The following is an 18,766-nucleotide window of genomic DNA, read 5'->3' as shown; positions in this document are numbered from 1 at the left end:
GTTTTCAAGGTTCATCCATGTTGTGGCATGCATCATGACTTCATTTCTCTTTATGGCTGAGTAATATTCCATGTTGTGTATCCATTCACACTGACAGACATTTCAGTTGTTGCAACATTTTGGCTGTTGTGAAGTGCTGTAAGAACATTGGTGTGCCTCGTTCTTTACCTGCTAATTCCCGTTTTTCTCTCTCCAATGATTCCTTTTTTCCCTGATCTCTTTAGAAGAACGCTTGCAAGCCCCTTCTGTAAAGCCTTTTTCCTTTCCTTACCAAGATGACCCAGTAGCCTCTGGTGCTCATTGGCTTTAACCAGACTGAAGCTTTTACTCTCCCTTTCCCTAAACTCTGAGATGCACTGGAAAAGGTCAAAGACCTGGGTTCTGGTCCCAGTTTGTCATTTGCAGGACATGCAGGTTTACCTGATCTTCACCCTCTTGCCACCACTGTCTCCTCATCTGCAAAAGGTGGAACTGTACTTGGATAGTCCCTGCTGGATTACACATTCTAGTTTGCATTCCTGCTTTCACTTCTTCTGGGTATATACCTAGAATTGGGACTGATGGGTCATATGGTAGTTCTATGATCTTTTTTTTTTTTTGAGAAACCACTAAACAGTTTTTGTTTTTTTAAGTATTTTACGCCATTGTGTTTTGTTGTTAGGTGTCGTTGAGTGGATTTCAGCTTATACTGACTCCATGTGACAGAGTACAAAAACTAAAAACACCCAAACTGACTGCAGTCGAGTCGATTCTGACTCATAGTGACCCTATAGGACAGAGTAGAACTGCCCGATAGAGTTTGGAAGGAGCGCCTGGCTGATTCGAACTGCTGACCTCTTGGTGAGCAGCCGTAGCCCTTAACCACTATATCACCAGGGTACTGCCCCAAGAAATTTTCTTGGCTGTAATCTTTTCGGAAGCAAATGGTGAGGTCTTTCTCCCGTGGAGCCACTGGGTAAGTTTGGAACCGCTAACCTTCAGGTTATAAACTGAGTGTTTAACCATTTCCACCTACATGGCTCCTTTTATGCCACTATAGAGAATGGGAAATGTAAATATGTAATACGTCCCCTAAAGGTTTAGCCTAAACCTAGCCTAAGCCTAGCCTAGCCATACAGGTCCACGTAGGGCTGGGAAATATTTACATATGCATCAGGAGGGTGTGACTTGGGTGGTACCAGGGATGAGTGGTTTCCACTTGGGAAGTCTCAGGTCAGAGATGGGTCACCATGCCATTGTCTTTGGAGTGACTCTTTATGGCCTGGAAGATCTACTCCCAGAAGTAGCTCACTTTGTTGTAGACACCTGGCTTCTTGGCCAACGTGCGGGTAGTGCCCCATCTGACAATGCCACACAACTGCCATCGTGGGGTCCGAGAGATGCTGTCCTCATATACGAAGGGGTTGCTGCTGTCACCCTAGCAGGCATCAGTGCTACCTTCTAGGTAGCCAGCACAGAATATCTTGGGCTTCATCTGATTCCCATAGAAGTCTGGGCTGCTGCAGACATTATTGCTGATTATGGGGACTCAAGCATCCTGGAGTACCCCAGCCTGTTGGCCTGGGGTCATGCAGGCAAGGCTGGCCAGAGATGGGAGCATGCACAACCCCTTTCCCTCCTGGTGCCCACCGCAGGTCCTTCAGGGTCCCTCCACCCCAGAGCCCAGGAGTCATTTGAGCAGCCCCAGGTCAGAGTCTCCCTTTTGGTGCCTTCATAGCAGAGAGCAGCGACTCCCCATAGTAATGCGTGTTACCCCAGCCAGTCATGGTGCACAGCTTGCCATCCACCAGGGCCTGGCCAGCAGCCGGGAGGCACACAGGCTAGATGTACTCCGTAAGGGGTAAAAAAAAAAAAAAAAAAAAAAATTAGGGGTAGGGGGCTGGAAATGTGGACAACGGCAGTGTCATTGCTGTTCTCCTCACTGTTGGAATCACAGAAGGGAAGACAGCCCCTATGGTAGACCACTGTCTGTATTCCCAGCTGCAGGCCATAGGGCGAGGCCTGGGCCACTAAACCAGCAAACACCCACCGTCCGAACAGAACCTGGTTCTGCTCAGGGAAGCAGTGGGCAGCCGTCAACACCCTATCTCTGGACAGTAGGGACCCCCCACAGAGGTGTGCCCCATCGTAGGGAAGACTGACCTGCCATGGCCACTTTCCCAGGCTGGTGTCCTGGCATCCCACAATGCGATCTACAGGCAGTTTTCTGCAGCCACAGTCTTGGCAGATGGTAGCCAAGAAATAACCCCTGGGACAGTCACGCACAGAGATGACCTCTAGCAAGCTCCAGCAATGGGAAAACTTTCCCTCTTCAACTCAGAAGCCCAGTGTGCCATCTGCCCATCTAGCTCTGAGTGGGCCAGTGCCCTCAGGAAGCTCATTTCCTCACAGCTGAGCCTGGCCACCCTGGCATTGGAGCACGAGGAGCACAGCAGCCACCATGTCCCTCCTGTCTCATCAAACAACATGAGTGGAGAGTCCCCTGGGCTGACCTGCACCAGATACAGCTGCTCCTGATTCCTCTTGAGTAGAACAGTCACAATGACCCAAGATGCTGCCTGGATGCCTGTCAGGAGCAGCAGGGTCCCAGCAGTTAGAGCTACCACCTTGGATCCTCGGATTTCACCTGTTCTAGGAGTACTTTCCCCATCCTGAGGAAGAGGCGATATCCCCAAACTTCAAAGCGGCTCGAGGCCAAGGGAGCAGTTGCTGGCAACGTCACCAAGGGCTGATTTTTGGTTAACTGCTTGGGTTCTGGTGAGCCTTTCCATATCCAATGTTCCTTTATCAATACATGGCAAATTTGGCACAATTCCCAGAGCCTTCAAAATATTAAGTTTGCACACAGGACAGGTACAGTTTTCACTAAACCAGGGATCTATGCAGGATTTGTGGAAAACATGCTTGCAGCGGAGAATTAGGACAATATCATTCTGCTTATAACTCTCTATGCAGATTGCACAGTGATCAAAGTCAGGGTATGTTTCCTTATCACCTTTTTTACTGTCCTGGTTGTCAATTTGCTGATGGCCTTCTGGGCTGCATTTCCTAGACGACGCTGGTTCCTGTCACTTGCATTTGTGTACCTGATCTTCTGAGTGAAGTAGAATGTGAGCCATGCTGAAGAGATAATCATCAAAACAGTAAAGGATATTGACACGAAGACTAGAGAGCTACAGCTGAAGTTCTTTGTTGGCATACGAGCTCCAGCAGCTGTTGTCATTTGCACAGAGATTTTTTTTTTAGATAACTCAAAATATCCATACCCCTCAATTCTGTAATCATGACAGCAATAATATCTCCAGTGCCTGGATGAATCATGGTGACTGGCTCCTCTTTGGCTTTATTATTATATGCTGGGAGCCAGGCTGCAAGGGCGGCCCCTCTGCACCCACTGCCCCCAGCATAAACATCAAAGAATCCCTGAAAAGTCAGGAGGAGCCAGGCTGCAAGGGCGGCCCCTCTGCACCCACTGCCCCCAGCATAAACATCAAAGAATCCCTGAAAAGTCAGGAGGAGCCAGGCTGCAAGGGCAGCCTCTCTGCACCCACTGCCCCAGCATAAACATTGAAGAATTCCTGAAAAGTCAGGAATATCTCTGTCATCTGTGTTATGTTTCTATTTCATTTTCAGCCTGTGTATAGCAGAATGTATAAGCATAAAATTCCATTATAGATTTAGGGACCTTTGGATGGGGGGCGTCCTACTCATAATCCCCTGGTGAAATCTCGGGTAGGGACAGCCCGTGTATTACCTGAGGGTCAACATGAAGTTGTCTTAGGGGAAAAACAAATAGCTCGACTATGGAAAACAAAAACAGGATGGTGGAATCCTGGTATTTACCGAGGCCCTTTTGTTTTTAAAACCACCACCCACACATGACCCCATAAAAGTGGAAAAACAAACGGCAGTGAGTTCTCTCAGCCAATTTCTCAGCCAATTACAGCTCAACCTTCTCGTTTACCTCGCTCACTGCTGCGCTTGACTGGTCTTTGGGTATAGAGATTGGGCTAATTGTCCTTGGCATAATCGTGGACAATATGACGTAACCCAAAGTGGCTGGACTTCAAGAACTTGACCACCCTGGACAAGATGGACAAAGCCTATGTGGCAATGGTTTTGCAAAAAGATTAATTGTTATAAAAACTGTGGAAGGTATTGCAAGATTAAGCATAAGTGTAAAGCAGTGTGAAGTCAATTGTTACTCTAAATCAACTAAACAAAAGCTCATTGTATTTGTGTGTGTGTATGCAGAACTATACTATGTGTCACTTGGAAAATTATGTCTCTGGGAAATGATGTTATACTGCCCCTTTGTTGATCATGCGATGTTATGCTTTTGTAAGCTTATGATATAAAAGACCATGTAAAAAATAAACAGCAGAAGGGCTTCTTTTTCTGCAGAATGAAAATATAAGACAAACTACCTCTCATTCTTTTTTCGCCGAACTCTACCCCTCCTCTGGTAACCCTGTTCATTGCTGAGGCTGGCCCCCGGCAATTATAGATGACTACAGCAACTGCATCGTGGAAAGCAGTCCATGGTAAAAAGGTATTTTCTCTTTAAATGTACAATTTCCCCTCTGCAGCAAGGCGATACACTGATAGTAGGAGGAACAAAGAACCCCATTTGAGGATCACAGCCCAGATGATCAGGAACTCCGTGTTTGGGCAGTGAGGCCACCACCTGGCCTCCGACCTCGGCCTTGGGTGAGTCCAGCCCGTAGCGCCCATGGTCTATGCAGAATGTAAGCGGGGTCGCCACGACCTGGGTCCTGCACCGTCAAGCTCTTGATCGCGGTGTAGTACTTCTGACTAGCGTTGCTGGCCTGAGTGGGCCCCAGGCTGCAAGTCAATGGCTTGGTAGCGGTGAAGGGGTGGGCGGGTGGTCCACCCGCACCCCCGCCCCCACCTCCTGCCAGCTCTTCCCACCTCCCCCCAACCCCAGCTCAGACTGAGGACAGCAAGGAATGGAGGAAAGGGAGGACAAAGGAAGGAGATGAGCATAAAATGTGGGATATTTTCTGAGATGTCTTACCATAAAGTAAATTAAAATGCAGGCCTTTCCTTTTAATTCAGGCCCAGCTGTCCACAATGGTGGGAGGGTACAATGTATTTGCAGACGCCACATGCCAAGCAAGCCACTGCAGAGCCAACCAAACACCTACTGCATGGTGGTGTTTGTCTGCTTAACCTTGACCATCCTTGATACCAGCAATTACCCTGTTTACTGCTAAATGGCATCTGGGTATGCGATAGTGGAAGTGCTTGCCTATTGTCATTTGAACATTAAGAGGAGTCATGGAAGGAAAAGAAACAGTTGATAAACTTGAGCCTAAGAGAGGAAGAGGAGAGATGCTGCAATATTCTCCTTTTTAATTTTTTTTGATATTGGTGGTTTTTTGGACATGGTGTTGGATGAGTAGGTGGGCAAAAAAAAAAAAAAAAAAGTGGCAAATATTGCGATAGCAGTACTGAGGGTGGTACTAAGCATACCTGGGACCTGTTAATAGTGACAGATTCCTTTGACCTGGATGGATTACAGAAGATCAAAACATAGAATGACTTTTTCTGGTCTCTCTGAAGCAGCTAGATGAGTGTTGCTAGATATTTCAGGATTGTGGAGGGTCTGGAAATAGAAGATAAACTGTAATCATTTATGATGTCAGAATACTGGGTCAGAACTCCATAGAAGTGGAAAAAAAGTGTATCAGTATGTATATTGTTTTATATTGGGAAAATAAACTGTATGTGTGATGTGGGTTCATCTAGGTCTGTGAGCAGAAGCACAATTTGGTAGCCTTTCGGGCCTTAGGTGTGACTCCTAAATTATGCTTGTCTGTTTTTTCCCACAAGCCAATCAGGTGGGAAACCTGGAAGAAGGCATGGTATTGAAGCAGGCGGCCATGAAAGTGTTATTAAGGGTATCTCATAATGGCTGTTTTTCAGAAAAGTCTACTCTGGCTACATTTTTGTTACAACCTTTCCAGCGCTTCACCCAGACTGGTTGATTCCCCAGGTTTCTTCTCTTCTCCTAGCAGGAGGCCAAAGAGCAGATGCACTAGCTCTGAATTTACCTGAAATACGTCCTACCTCGGGTGGCAGTAGCAAGCCATCGCCATTTTTTTAAGGTTATGCACAATATTTTTAGAGCCGTGTGCAAAAACTTATTTATAAAATTATGAGGACTGCGCACACATCACAAGACTGAAGATCCTCCCCTCTCTGTTCATGCACATGTATATTACTCCCTATAAAAAGAGTGAATCTACCCTGGTTAAGCTGAGCAGGCAGCCTTAGGTCCTGAGACCCTGCCTGGCTCCCAGTTTGCAAACTGTGAATAAACTTTTCTGTTCTTCCAACCCTGCCTCTGGTTGACTTCAGTTCACCAGTCTGCTTGTCAAGAACCTATTAGTTGACCACTTCATTTTGGTACCCCAAGTGAGACACAGTGGACACTATGGCTCCGGGTAAGTTAGGTCCTGAAACCTCCTCCGAAGGACTTTCTGGGTGGCATCAACCCTGACCAGACAACCCGCAAGTCCCTCGTTGGAGCACAGAAACATTCTGACAGTGCAGTGAAATACGTACCTATTTTAAGTTTTATTTTGGAATAGCTACTAGGTGGTGGATTGTGTCCTCGGTAACAGGTGTAGGCCTTGTGGTGATCTCGCTGTGTCCTGGGGCTGAGTCCCCACCTGCATGAGAGCACAGCCCTTGATCCCCCGCATCCGGAGGACACCTGGGGAAACTGTCACTGTCCAGGGGCCGAGTCCCCACCTGCATGAGGGCACAGGTCTCCATCTGGTCTTTTGTCTCGATCCCTGCATGTTTTTTCTGTTTGTTTTGGTTGGGATCTGGTTAAGAAATATTGTCTTTGTGCCTTGGGCCCCGTTGTTTGTCTCGTGTTTTAGTTAGGAAGATTCAACTGGCTCAAACCCTGGACCCTCCCTGTGCAGGACAATTTTTATCTCTCTTCTAACGTGTGTACTGAAGAGTCTTTTTAACTTTAGATACTGAGTCTTGCAGTCTTAGTGGGAACAAAATACACTTCTTACAAATATTGGTTCTGGAAGGTGTGGTACTTGAATTGCACTGCCAGAGATTATTTATCAGGGTAACCAAGTTCCGTGCCTCCGTATAGCCAGGGCCTCTCCAATAGATCCTTCTTCTGGCCACCTAATTAGAAGGAGTGAAGATCTATAAACGAGATGGGTGCCGGTTAGTCCACCCCTAAACTATTTCCCTTAGAGTCCATCTTGACTCACTGAGTATGACTTTGAATTGTGGTGTTCCTGAAGAATATTGAATATACCCTGGACTGCCAAAAGAATGAACAAATCTGTCTTGGAAGAAGTACAACAAGAATAGGAGTGAGGTGTATATAAGCTTATATGTGACAGACTGACTTGATTTGTAAACGTTCACTTAAAGCTCAATAAAAATTATTATAAAAAAAAAAAAGAATGCTCCTTAGGAGCAAGAATGGCAAGACATGTTGTCAGCAGGGATCAGTCCCTGAAGAAGGACATCATGCTTGGTAAAATAGAGAGTCAGCAGAAAACAGGAAGACCCTCAATGAGGTAGATTGACACAGTGGCAGCAACAATGGGCTAAAGCATAACAACGATTGTGAGGATGGTGCAGGACCAGGCAGTGTTGAGTTCTGTTGTGCATAAGGTCTCTATGAGTTGGAACTGACTCAATGGCACCTAACAACAACAACAACAACAGCAAGTACATTTAAAATATATTTTGGAAGACGATTATTTATACTCTATCTTAAATCTTTTGTAACACTAAGGAAATAATTGAGAAACATCATTCACGATTATTACATTTCTAAGTTCAATTTTTTTTATATCTTAAACTTTCTTAAATTTGGATGTATCTGTGTAATGGTGTGCACAAGAATGGAAAGGGGATATTAGCAAAAGGATTGGTGAAGAGATAGCTAAAAGGGGAAGAAGGCAAGATCATATCTGGAGGCAGAGCTCTTCATTGCAGGTCTTTGGGGAAAAAGGAAGAACATAGCTCATAAAGCACATGATGAAGGTGACCAATCTCTAAGTTATGACATAGAAAGAAAAGAAATGATGCTGTTAAAACCTTCTCCTTGCATACTAGTGAGAGTGAGATTATAAACTATGTCTATTTAGTGAGTCAGATTTGTCAGTCACTTTATTCTTGTAGGTGTAAGCAAAACAAGCTTACTATAATACACAGTTAACATCTCCCTTCTAGTACCACAGACAGTCATTGCTGATGGAGTCTCATAGTAGCAATACTTGTCTTTAAAGAGCTCAAAGTACTTCATGGACATTTTGTCTGTTCTTTAGATCTCTTATCCTCTCGGATAAACTCACACTGCACCGGTACTGTGCTTAGCACACATGGGAGTTCAACCAGAGTTGACTAATAGACTCAGTGTGTCAGGCTGCTGTTGCTCTGCCTGATGCTAGATTCATAGCCAATAAGAAATGCTTGTTGGTATTCTGTTGGAATCCTGCTAACCATCTCTTCTTAGCCACTCTGCATTTGTTCATACCATCTGCCAAGGTCTGTGCTATACCACACAGTTGGAAAGGCTGAAGTCAGCTCCTCATCTTTCAAGAGCAGTTACCATGTGATATGCCTTCCCATTCTCATCTCCTCCCTTCCTGCTCTCACTGCCTTCTCTCGAAGGCAATGAGAATGTCTATTTCACAGGAGGTAATCTGGAGGCCCATAGGCCATTTGCTGCATCTCCTGGTCATTCAATAACTGTCAAAAGAAAAATTAGGGGTTCCTCTGTCCTCCTCATGTATCGTGACTGTTGGATCACTTTGCTTTTTTATGGACAACCAAGACCAGTAAAGGGAACAAAGTATTTCCTTTAAAGAGGCTGAGGAAACATGCAATTCTGAATGAACAAAGGGCTTGCGTTCAGAAGATTAAAGAATTGGATTGTGGCTCCAGCACTTACTAACTGGTTGGCCTTGTGCTTTAGTTTCCTAATCCTCCAATTGGGAACAATAAATCCCAACTCCTGGCCGGGGTTGGGGGGGGCGGGGTGTTGCAAGAGCAAGGAATAGTAGAAGTGCCTTGTAGATTGCAAAGATTGATAAATTATTATTTGGACGTTTCACTTTGTGGATGCATCTTCATAAGTGTTGAGAAAATTTAGGATTTTCCAATTTTATGGTAATGAAGGGTGGCCGAAAAGTTGAACACATTTTAGATTTGACTTTGGAGCAGGGAAGGAAAACGGAAAAAATTTCTTTCACTCTATGTCTTCTAGGTGATTGCACTTGGGAATACCATAAAACAAGCTGAGATTATAGAAAAATACTAGTTTAACTAGCAGCTCTTTTTGATCTTGCTGCATTTTTTCTGGTGAAACCTAGAAAATTCATAGATTTGAATTTAAAATATTCTCTCTAAATTCATATCTTTTGTAGAGTACATGTTAAACTGTAGAATGGAAAAAATGTCCTCCAAAACATGAAATAAGGCTTGGTTTCTTAGATACCTACTATTCTACTTAGCTAGTTTATTTTGAAAAGTCCATAGGGAGTAAATCATTAGGCATGAAAACTTCCATTAGCTTCTCGTCAATGATTTCCTGCTATGAGTTTCCAAGAAAGTCTGGCAATTCTCCAGATAGTCTTGCTTAAGTATACTGGAGCATTGTCTCTTCAGTCTTCTCTTCTGTAGTTGAATGAGGTAATAGTCGACGGGGCAGGGGAGAACTTTCTTTCATTCATCCATACCTAAGAAGAAGGTAGTGAGAGAAAGAGAGACAGAGGGAAAAAAAGAGAAACATAGCCTCGGATATGAAAATAAAAGAGAGAAGGAGCACACCACTTAATTGCTTCTCCATGTTACAAAGACGAAACCACCTGTAAATCTCTTCCCAAGCAAATGGAAGCTACTTTCTACACTTGCTTAAGAGTAGATTTGGACTTATCTGTCAGACTAGACTGTAGGCTCCACGGAGGTAGAAACTGCCCATTTTGACCATTGTATTCATAGCACCTGGTTGGGGCTCTGACTTATTATAGGTGAATGATAATATTTGTAAAATGTATGAATAAATAAGTGATCACATTTCCCCCTCTTAATATTACTTTCGATTTAAGAAGCTAATGGGTTTTTGGATTTAGATACAACCATACTTCTCTGATTGTTAGGGTAGACCACAACCTATAAATTTTACAATTGTTGAAACTTCTAGAATGCTTTAGCAAGAATGTTCCTTAGAAAGGCAGTCTAAACAATAGCAATTGTATTGAAATCAATTCTTTTGGAAAAAAATTTTTTTTAACTAATTTAAAAATAGATGCCACATAATTTCATCTAGAGTGTGGAAGACTGAAAAGACATAGGCCTAACTATACAAAGAGTATTCACCAAGAATACTCTTTGTAAATACCCTTGGCTGGTAGGGTTGGTTGGGTAAATCCGTTTGAAGCAGGACCTTGAGGAGCATGTTGCAATAATTGGATTTATTCTGAAGCATCTGCTGATTCTTAAGCAGCCAAGCAGAACGATAAAATCACAGTCTAAGTTTCAGGAAGTCGCCATTGGGTGAGTATGAGGGTTCCAGGTGATTATGACTAGAGATGTGCAGAGTGTGAACATTGGATAGAGACATCAACCATGGAATGAGATGCCATAGATTTAGACTAAGCTGCTGGCAAAAGGATCCTGAAGAAAAGCAGAAATCTAACATTCATGAAAAATGAAGAAAGCAACAAGTTTGGGCGACTACTTAGACATGGGGGATGAAACAGAGGGAGACATTACAATGCCTCTGAAGTACTGAATTTGTGCAATATGAAGAACAGTAGTGCTGCTGATAGATTCAGGAAACCTTCTAAGAAGGAACCTCACTTTTGATATGCAGAAGGATGGAGGGATGAAGGAATAGCCCACTCAGCCACTCAAGGTATATGGCACATGTGTATTTGTGCATCTGTGTCAATGTATGTGTCTAATTTATGACATGAGCTCTCTGGCAGTGAAGACTATCATCAATATAAAATGCTAGTAGGAATAAATTAAGCCACAGATTAATAATTTTCAATACAACAAATATTTATTGTTGAAGTCTCGAATGACTTCTTGTGCTAAGAATAGTAGGAAATATGAAAATAAATGGTCCTTGCCAGCTAAAAGATTACAATCTAGTGAGGGGGTCATATACTTAAATAACTTTAGTCTAAAGAAGACTGAGACATTACAATAAAGACAATAAACATAATCATAAATGTAAAAGTTGTAGGGTGAAGGGGTTAATTCCAACTATTAATGTTTGGAAAAAATTCTACTTGGAGCAAGTAGGGCTTGATCTGATACTTGGAAAATGGTTGGATATCAATAGACAACAATGAGGAGGTTACTGCAAAGGGAAGGCACAGCATGAGCAAAGATTCAGAGGTGAGAGAATACAGCAGGGAACATTGAGGAAGAAGAGCAGAACATTATGACTAAAGTGTAAAATAAGTAGGTGTGCACAGGAAGGACAAGACTGAGAATTAGGCACCTGTCCAAAGGGTCAGCTGTTCGAATCTGCCAGGCGCTCCTTGGAGACTCTATGGGGCAGTTCTACTCTGTCCTGGAGGGTCGCTATGAGTTGGAATCGACTCGACAGCACTGGGTTTGGTTTTTTTGGTCCTGAGATCATGCATTCTCTATGGGGGTGATAAATGTCTCTTACTTTTTCAGATATAAAATACAGATATGAGTATAATCAATAATCAGATATATAGTTTTTCTGTGATATTGTTATCGCTTAGGTGGCGATTGGGAAAAAAAATGTCGAAAAAGTATCTCTAATGGCACAATAAGGAAAAAGTTTGGGAAACACTGCTATAGATGGATTTTGACAAAATGGTGAATTTTATGGAGCCCCCTGAAGAAAGTAATTTGCCTTTCCTCAGTTCTTGTTCAGGTCTGTTTCGTGGAGATGAGGTTCTGGGTTGAGGTGAATGTAGGTAATCTGGATAAAAATACAAACTCAAATTGGTTAACATAATTATGGAAACTGTGTGTGAGGCAAAGTATGCAAAAGTTAGTTCTTCCCTGACTCACGGAGCGAATGACTTCCAAAATAATGTTGGCCTTCCCTTTGATTTGGGCAGCTTCGTATTATAAGGCACATGGATTGCAGAATGCTCTGAGAAACAGTTACAGTCATTAAATAATGAACTCTCACAATCTCACCAATTCCATTGAGTGACATCATCATTATCTAACCCCAGAGACAAGACATGAACCTGCTGCTTTTATATTGCAGAGCAGGTGGAGATAGAGCTAGGAATCAAGGTTATGGTTTTTATTCTAAGAGACACCCTAAAATTTGATTTTTATCAATTTATTAGCAAATATTTATAAAAACATAAAAGGTATTGTAATCATTAAGGACGTGTGTCAACTTGGCTGGGCCATGATTCCCAGTGGTTTGGCAGTTATGATGTAGGTTGGCAGTCATATAATGATGTAATCAGTTCCATGATGAGATCTGATATAACTGATCACCTCCATAATGGGATCTGCTGTGAGTAGCCAATCAGTTGAAAGGGAGTTTCCTTGAGGGTGTGGCCTACATCCAACATTTGTAGACTTTCTGGCAAGGCTTGTGGGCTTCTGCTCGCTCTGGATCCTGCAGCTGGCTTCTGTTCATCTGGCCCCAGTTCTTGGGACTTGAGCTAGCAGCTTACCTGCTCATCTTGGGATTTGTCACCCTCCACAGTCTGTTAGCTAGCGGCCTGCCAGTTTACCTGCAGATCTTGGGATTTGTCAGCCTACAGAGCCTGTGAGTCAGAAGCTTGTTGTCTGACCTGCTGATCTTGGGTTTGACAGCCCCTGCAGTTATGTGGGTTAGGAGAAACCTCCAGACTGACCCACGGACTTGGGACTTTCCAACCTCTACAGCAGCGGGAGCCATTTCCTTGATATAAATCTCTCTCTCTCTAAGTATATATACATAAATGCTTCACTGGTTTTGCTTCTCTAGAGAACCCAGCCTAAGACAGGTATAATTACTACAAGTGCCAGGTCCCATGGGGAAAAAATATAGATGATACATTCACTGGTCTAATAGAGAACTGGAAAACAAGATAGAAACTCTTAAAGATTTGCTTTAGAATGGATTCATGTAGTGATCTGCTAACCTAACTTGGTCAAAAACAAACTTGACCTTTTCAAAATATGTCCCATTTGGGACAGTAATACTATGTTCAGTCTCAGATTTAAACAAAACAGAACTAATCAGGAGTCACACAGAAGTAATCAGGAAACATGGAAAGACAATTTATATTGATCTTGGAAAAGTAGAATTGCACCCTAGCTCAGTAGGGTCAAAAAAAAAAAAAAAAAGAAGAATTGTAGCAAGTAGGAATGTGTCGTAGATTGTATTATGTTCATCAATATCCACTTCCCTACCCCGCTGAGAATAGGCTTGGCCATGTGACTTGCTTTGACCAATGAAGGTGAATGGGAGTGATGCATGTCAACACCCAGGCAGAAGCTTTCAGAACTGGTTCACGTTTTATCACATTCTCTGATGCTCACAACGTTCCAGATGGAGGCTGCCCTGTCAGCTTGATCCCAGAGTAAGAAGAGGGGCAGAGCTGCAGGCGACTTGCCATGACATGAAGCATAAGTGAGAAACAAACCTTTGTTCTTGTAAATTAATGCAATTTTGTTACTACAGCATAACCTTGCCTAATCTGACTGCTGCTGAAAGCTACATTAGAAACACATCAATGATTAAATGCAATGCTGATGAGTGTGATTAATGAGAACTCTGGAAAATCCCACCTTCTAGAGAAAACCAGTTGAAGGGAACGCAATAGGAGAGACAGTGATCGTAATCTAATTGTTCTTCCATAGATTAAAAAAAAAAGTGCACACTCACTTCTGGAGTTCTATTTTATGTATGTATTTGTGCATTTATCTTTTTCAGTTATTGGAGAGTGGGATAAATCTAATGATTTCAAAGAGGGGGAGTAACTGATGAGAAATGGTTTCAGACTTGCAATGTGATTCATGTAAATTCACCTCTACTCAAAAAAAGTGGGTTGTTTCAAGGAAGAAAAAGCCTAACACGACTTGCCTGTGACCTCAGGGTAGTTTTGTTTTTGTGATTCTTCCATAATTTCATCCAGTCCTGTGAATTATTATTACCATTCCTGCACATGCATTATATTACATCTTTGTCTTTTACCTTTGTCCTTTGAACATGACTGCTATCAGTATACTAGCACCTCTGTAACATTACTGATGGTGTAAGGGGAAGAATCCACTTAAGTCAAATGATGATGCTTAATCACTAATGGAAACCCTGGTGGCGTAGTGGTTAAGAGCTACAGTTGCTAACCAAAAGGTTGGCAGTTTGTGTCCACCAGGTGCTCCTTGGAAACCGAGTGGGGCAGTTCTACTCAGTCCTATGAGTCGGAATCAACTCGGTGGCAACGGGTTTAGTTCTTTGGTTTTAATAGCTAATGTTTGCAAAGTGCTCACTGTGCACCACAGACTCTTCTAAGAGTTTCCCATGAATTATCTCGTTTAAATCCTCATAATAACTCTGTGAGGCAGGTACTATTATTATCTCCAGTTATTAATCTAGGAAACTGGGACAGAATGGTCAAAAGACTTTCCCAAAGCCGAACAGCCAATGAATGGCAGAGCCTGGATTTAAAAACTAGCAAGTTGGTATTAGGAGCCTTGAAGCCATTTTCCAGCCCTTTTTCCGCTACTACTGAGTGGTGTAAATTTCAACAATTCCATTTCACATCTCTGGACTCAGTTCCCTCATGTTTCAAATAAGAAGGGTTGACTAAGGAAGTTTTCTGCTGTAAAAACTCTGTAATTCTATCGACCATTGAATGAGTACATCTGAATCATCTAATATATTATGAAAAGGAGCTGTGGTATAATAGAAAGGTCATAAGTTTTGGTGTGATTGAAACTGTGACCTCTGACAAGTCACTTAACCTCTCTGAGCCTGTTTTCTTATGTATAAATGGGCTATAATCCCTATCTCAGAGATATGTTGTCATTTTTAAGGAGATAATATTGAGGTTCTTTGCTAATCTAAAGAACACTAAAAATGTAAGAAATTATCATTGCATAAAAGACACCATACATCCATTCTTTCATTGAGTGATTCATTCATCCATTAAGTATTTATTTAATGCCATTCACAAAGGTGAAAAATATGGTTCCTTCCCCATAAGGAGTTTGCAATTAAAGCGGGAGACAGACAAAGTAACAATCACCACAAAACTTGATGAATATACCTGGAGGTAGGCTCTGAATATAATTAGTTTATATGAACGACTTAAGGTGCCTGAAGCAATCAGGGGGGCTTCACATAGGGGGCAGCATTTAAAATGAGACCCAAAGATGTGAATCGTATAAGTATAGGCTGATGTGGGTGGGGGTAGTTGGGGGATATTTCAGGATAGTAAACAGATTATACCAGGACATGGACCTGTGAGAGTATAGCATATTTGAGTACTTGCAGGTAGATCATTCAACCTAGCTTGCAAACCTCAAGGTGGTGAGGGTAGGAGAGGGACACACAGGGAGGCGAAGGAAGATCATCAAGGGTCTTGTGCACCACGTTAAGGAGCTTAGATTTTGTCCCATGTTTTTGTTAGGTCCTATCGAGTTGGCTGCAACTCATGGAGATCTTATGTATAACAGACCGAAAAGCTGCATGGTCCTGTGCCATCATGATGTTTGGAGGTTTGGAGGCTAGAAGTCCGAATTCAGGGCACCAGCTCTAGGGGAAGGCTTTCTCTCTCCGTCAGCTCTGGGGAAGGGTCTGTGCCTCCTTTCAACATTGTTTTGTCTATTGAGTCAGTTCATCTCATTGAGGGTTCCTCTTGTTTTCGCTGACCCTCTACCAGATATGATGTCCTTTTCTAGCAATTAATCTTTCATAATGATGTGCCCAAAGTAGGAGAGCCAAAGCCTCACTATTCTTGCTTCTAAGGAGCATTCTGCTTATATTTCTTCTAAGACTTATTTGTTTGTTCTTCTCCCATAGGAGATGGAATCTAGGGAAGATTTGAAGGAGTGGATGTGATTAAATTCACACATCCAAAATATCAATCTAGCAGGGCTGTGGAGGATGGAGATGGGAAGGAAATTCATGGCAGCAAGGCAGCCTCTGCTGTTCACTATGTGAGGCCTCAGACAGTGACTTGGCCATGAAGGATCCTGAAACTGCAGTTAAGAGAAAGCCCAAGTCTGCTCTGAGACCAGGGAGGGAAGAAAGAGGGACTGTGGGGGAAGAGCCTATCAATTCTGCTGGCCAGGCTCACTCAGAGACTACAATATTGTGTTGTTATTGGGAATTCACCCCTCTGCCCCCACATGCCACACCCTCTACTGGTCTGCTCTATAGCTGGTACCCAGGGAACCACCTGTTACGATGGAAATATAATAGGTGGGTACATAAAACTGATCTTATTTTGATTGTTTCATTGAGTTTATTTTCCCTTTTAAATCAATCCCAAGCAGGACTAACATCAAACTTTAGCAGCAGAATTGGTCATGTTTGTGTTTTTCCTTTGTTCTAATCTTTGCTTTCTGGGAGAAGTGTGAGAAGGTGGGAAAGCCAGAGGCCTAGATAATCCAAGAATTCTTTAATCAATTCCTAATTGTTCTCCCCAATTGACCATAATAAATAAACAGATACCAAAGGAAATTGTGTATCTACTTTTCCATATATATAAATTCTATAGTTATACGTGTTACCGCAAATGGCGGATTCGAGCCACCTGCTGCAAAGCCAACACTGAGACAGGAGGAGGTAGGCTGCAAGAGGGCTTTATTGAACACCGGTGTCCAAGAGACAGAGGGGGTTAAATTTCTCCCAAATTCTGTCTAACGTTAAAGGGCTAACTGGAGGCTTTTATAGGGGAAAGGTCAGGGTTTAGAGATTTCCAGGAATCCTGGCTTTTCTTTGAGGTGGACATCATGATCTATCATTGCAGCCTTGTAAGTCTCTTCATGTTATCGTGGAGTCTTGGCAGTCTCTTCACACTGTCCTGGTTTCTGTCGGGTTTAGAGATCTCGAGGAATTTGGACACCTCTTTGAGGTGGACCTAAGCTTTGTTCAGCTATCTCGGTCTTGTGTGTTTTCCCCCCTGTGAGTGGAACATAGTGTAATCAACAATAATAAATTGATTACCTCATTTTTCTTTAAAGGAACAATCATGAGACACATTTTAGAGCAAGTAAATGTGTTTCAAGGACTAGAGATTATTCACAGCTATAAAAAACTAGGAAATATATTCTCTCTGGTTTAATACTAAAACACTAAAAATATATTTTCTCTACTTCATACATATATACCTTTCCATATACATAAAGAAAAATTAAATTTGTTCTTGAAATTTTTAATAATAACTGCTAAGTATCATAGTGTGTAAGGATGTTAACTATGGAACCACGCTACCTGGTTTCAAATCCTGGCTAATTTTCTTGCTAGTTGTGTGAATTTGGATGAGTAATTTACCTTTCTGTGCCTTAATTTCTTCAATTATGAAATGAAAAAAATTATAAGTTCTGCCTACTTTAAAGTGTTTTGAAGGATGAAATAAACATAAAACACTTAAATCAGGTTTTGTTCCATAGTAAAAGTTTAATCAGGGTTAATTACTATTATTAACCGTTATTAATATTCATGCTGCTGAGTTTGCCTACTGTTTTAGTTATCTAGTGCTGCTATAACAAATACCACAAGTGGATGGCTTTAACAAACAAATTAATTCTCTTACAGTTTAGGAGGCTAGAAGTGTGAATTCAGGGCACAAGCTCTAGGAGAAGGCTTTCTCTGTCAGCTCTGGGGAAAGGTCCCTGCCTCCTTTCAGCATCTGTGAGCTCAACATCCCTTGGAGATCTACATGTGTCTTGGCATCAACCTTCTTCCCTTGGGTCTAGGAGGTTCCCAGTTCAGGGACCCTGGGTCCAAAAGACCGTGTTCTGCTCCTGGCTCTTTTTTTTTGGTGGTAGGAGGTACCTCTCTCTCTCTGCTTGAGTCACTGTCCTTTTATCTCTTGTAAGATAAAAGGTAATACAGGCCCCACCCCAGGGAAACTCGCCTTACATCAGATCTGGGCTGTGATCTGAGTCAAGGTGTTTCATCCCACGCTAATCCTCATTAACATGATCTAATCCTGCCTTATTAACATAGCAGACAGCTGGCTCCGAAACGGGACCATACCCACAGGCACAGAGGCTAGGATTTACAACACATCACAAAATGGAGCCCAAGGTCTCCTGCACCAGAACTACTTAACAATCTCTTTGCTGATGATTCCAAAATGGCTTCCTAACAGAACAACAATAACAGCATCATCACACTTGTAACTTTGTATCTAGATCGCTAAGTCTTTGATATATGGGCTAGTTATTATTAAAAGGGCGAATTGATCCACGGATGCCTTGCTTCTACTTAAGGAGCTCTGGTGGTGGTGCAGTGATTACGGTGTTAAAAGGTTGGCGGTTTGAACCCACCAGCTGCTCTGTGGGAGAAAGATGTGGCGGTCTGCTTCCGTAAAGATCACAGCCGTGGAAACCCTATGGGTCAGTTCTACTCTGTCCTCTAGGGTTTCTGTGAGTCAGAATCGACTTGACGGCAGTGGGTTTGGTTTTTCGGTTTTTCCTTCTACTTAGTTTACAAAGTATATGAAAGGAAAACAATAGAAGACACTGGTTGTTAAATTTATCCTAAAAAACTTCAATGTCAAAAATCGTAAGTGAA

General features: G+C 42.5%; 1 pseudogene; it reads right to left on the bottom strand.

The window, feature by feature from the left end:
• Positions 1-1,213: 1,213 nt before the first annotated feature.
• LOC126071378 (uncharacterized) overlaps positions 1,214-18,766 on the bottom strand; it is a 31,875-nt pseudogene continuing 14,322 nt past the window's right edge.

This window comes from Elephas maximus, chromosome 3, assembly GCF_024166365.1.
Source record: "Elephas maximus indicus isolate mEleMax1 chromosome 3, mEleMax1 primary haplotype, whole genome shotgun sequence".
Taxonomy (NCBI): Eukaryota; Metazoa; Chordata; class Mammalia; order Proboscidea; family Elephantidae; genus Elephas; species Elephas maximus.
The sequence above is the reverse complement of the archived record's forward strand: the minus strand, read 5'-3'. Positions and strand labels throughout refer to the sequence as shown.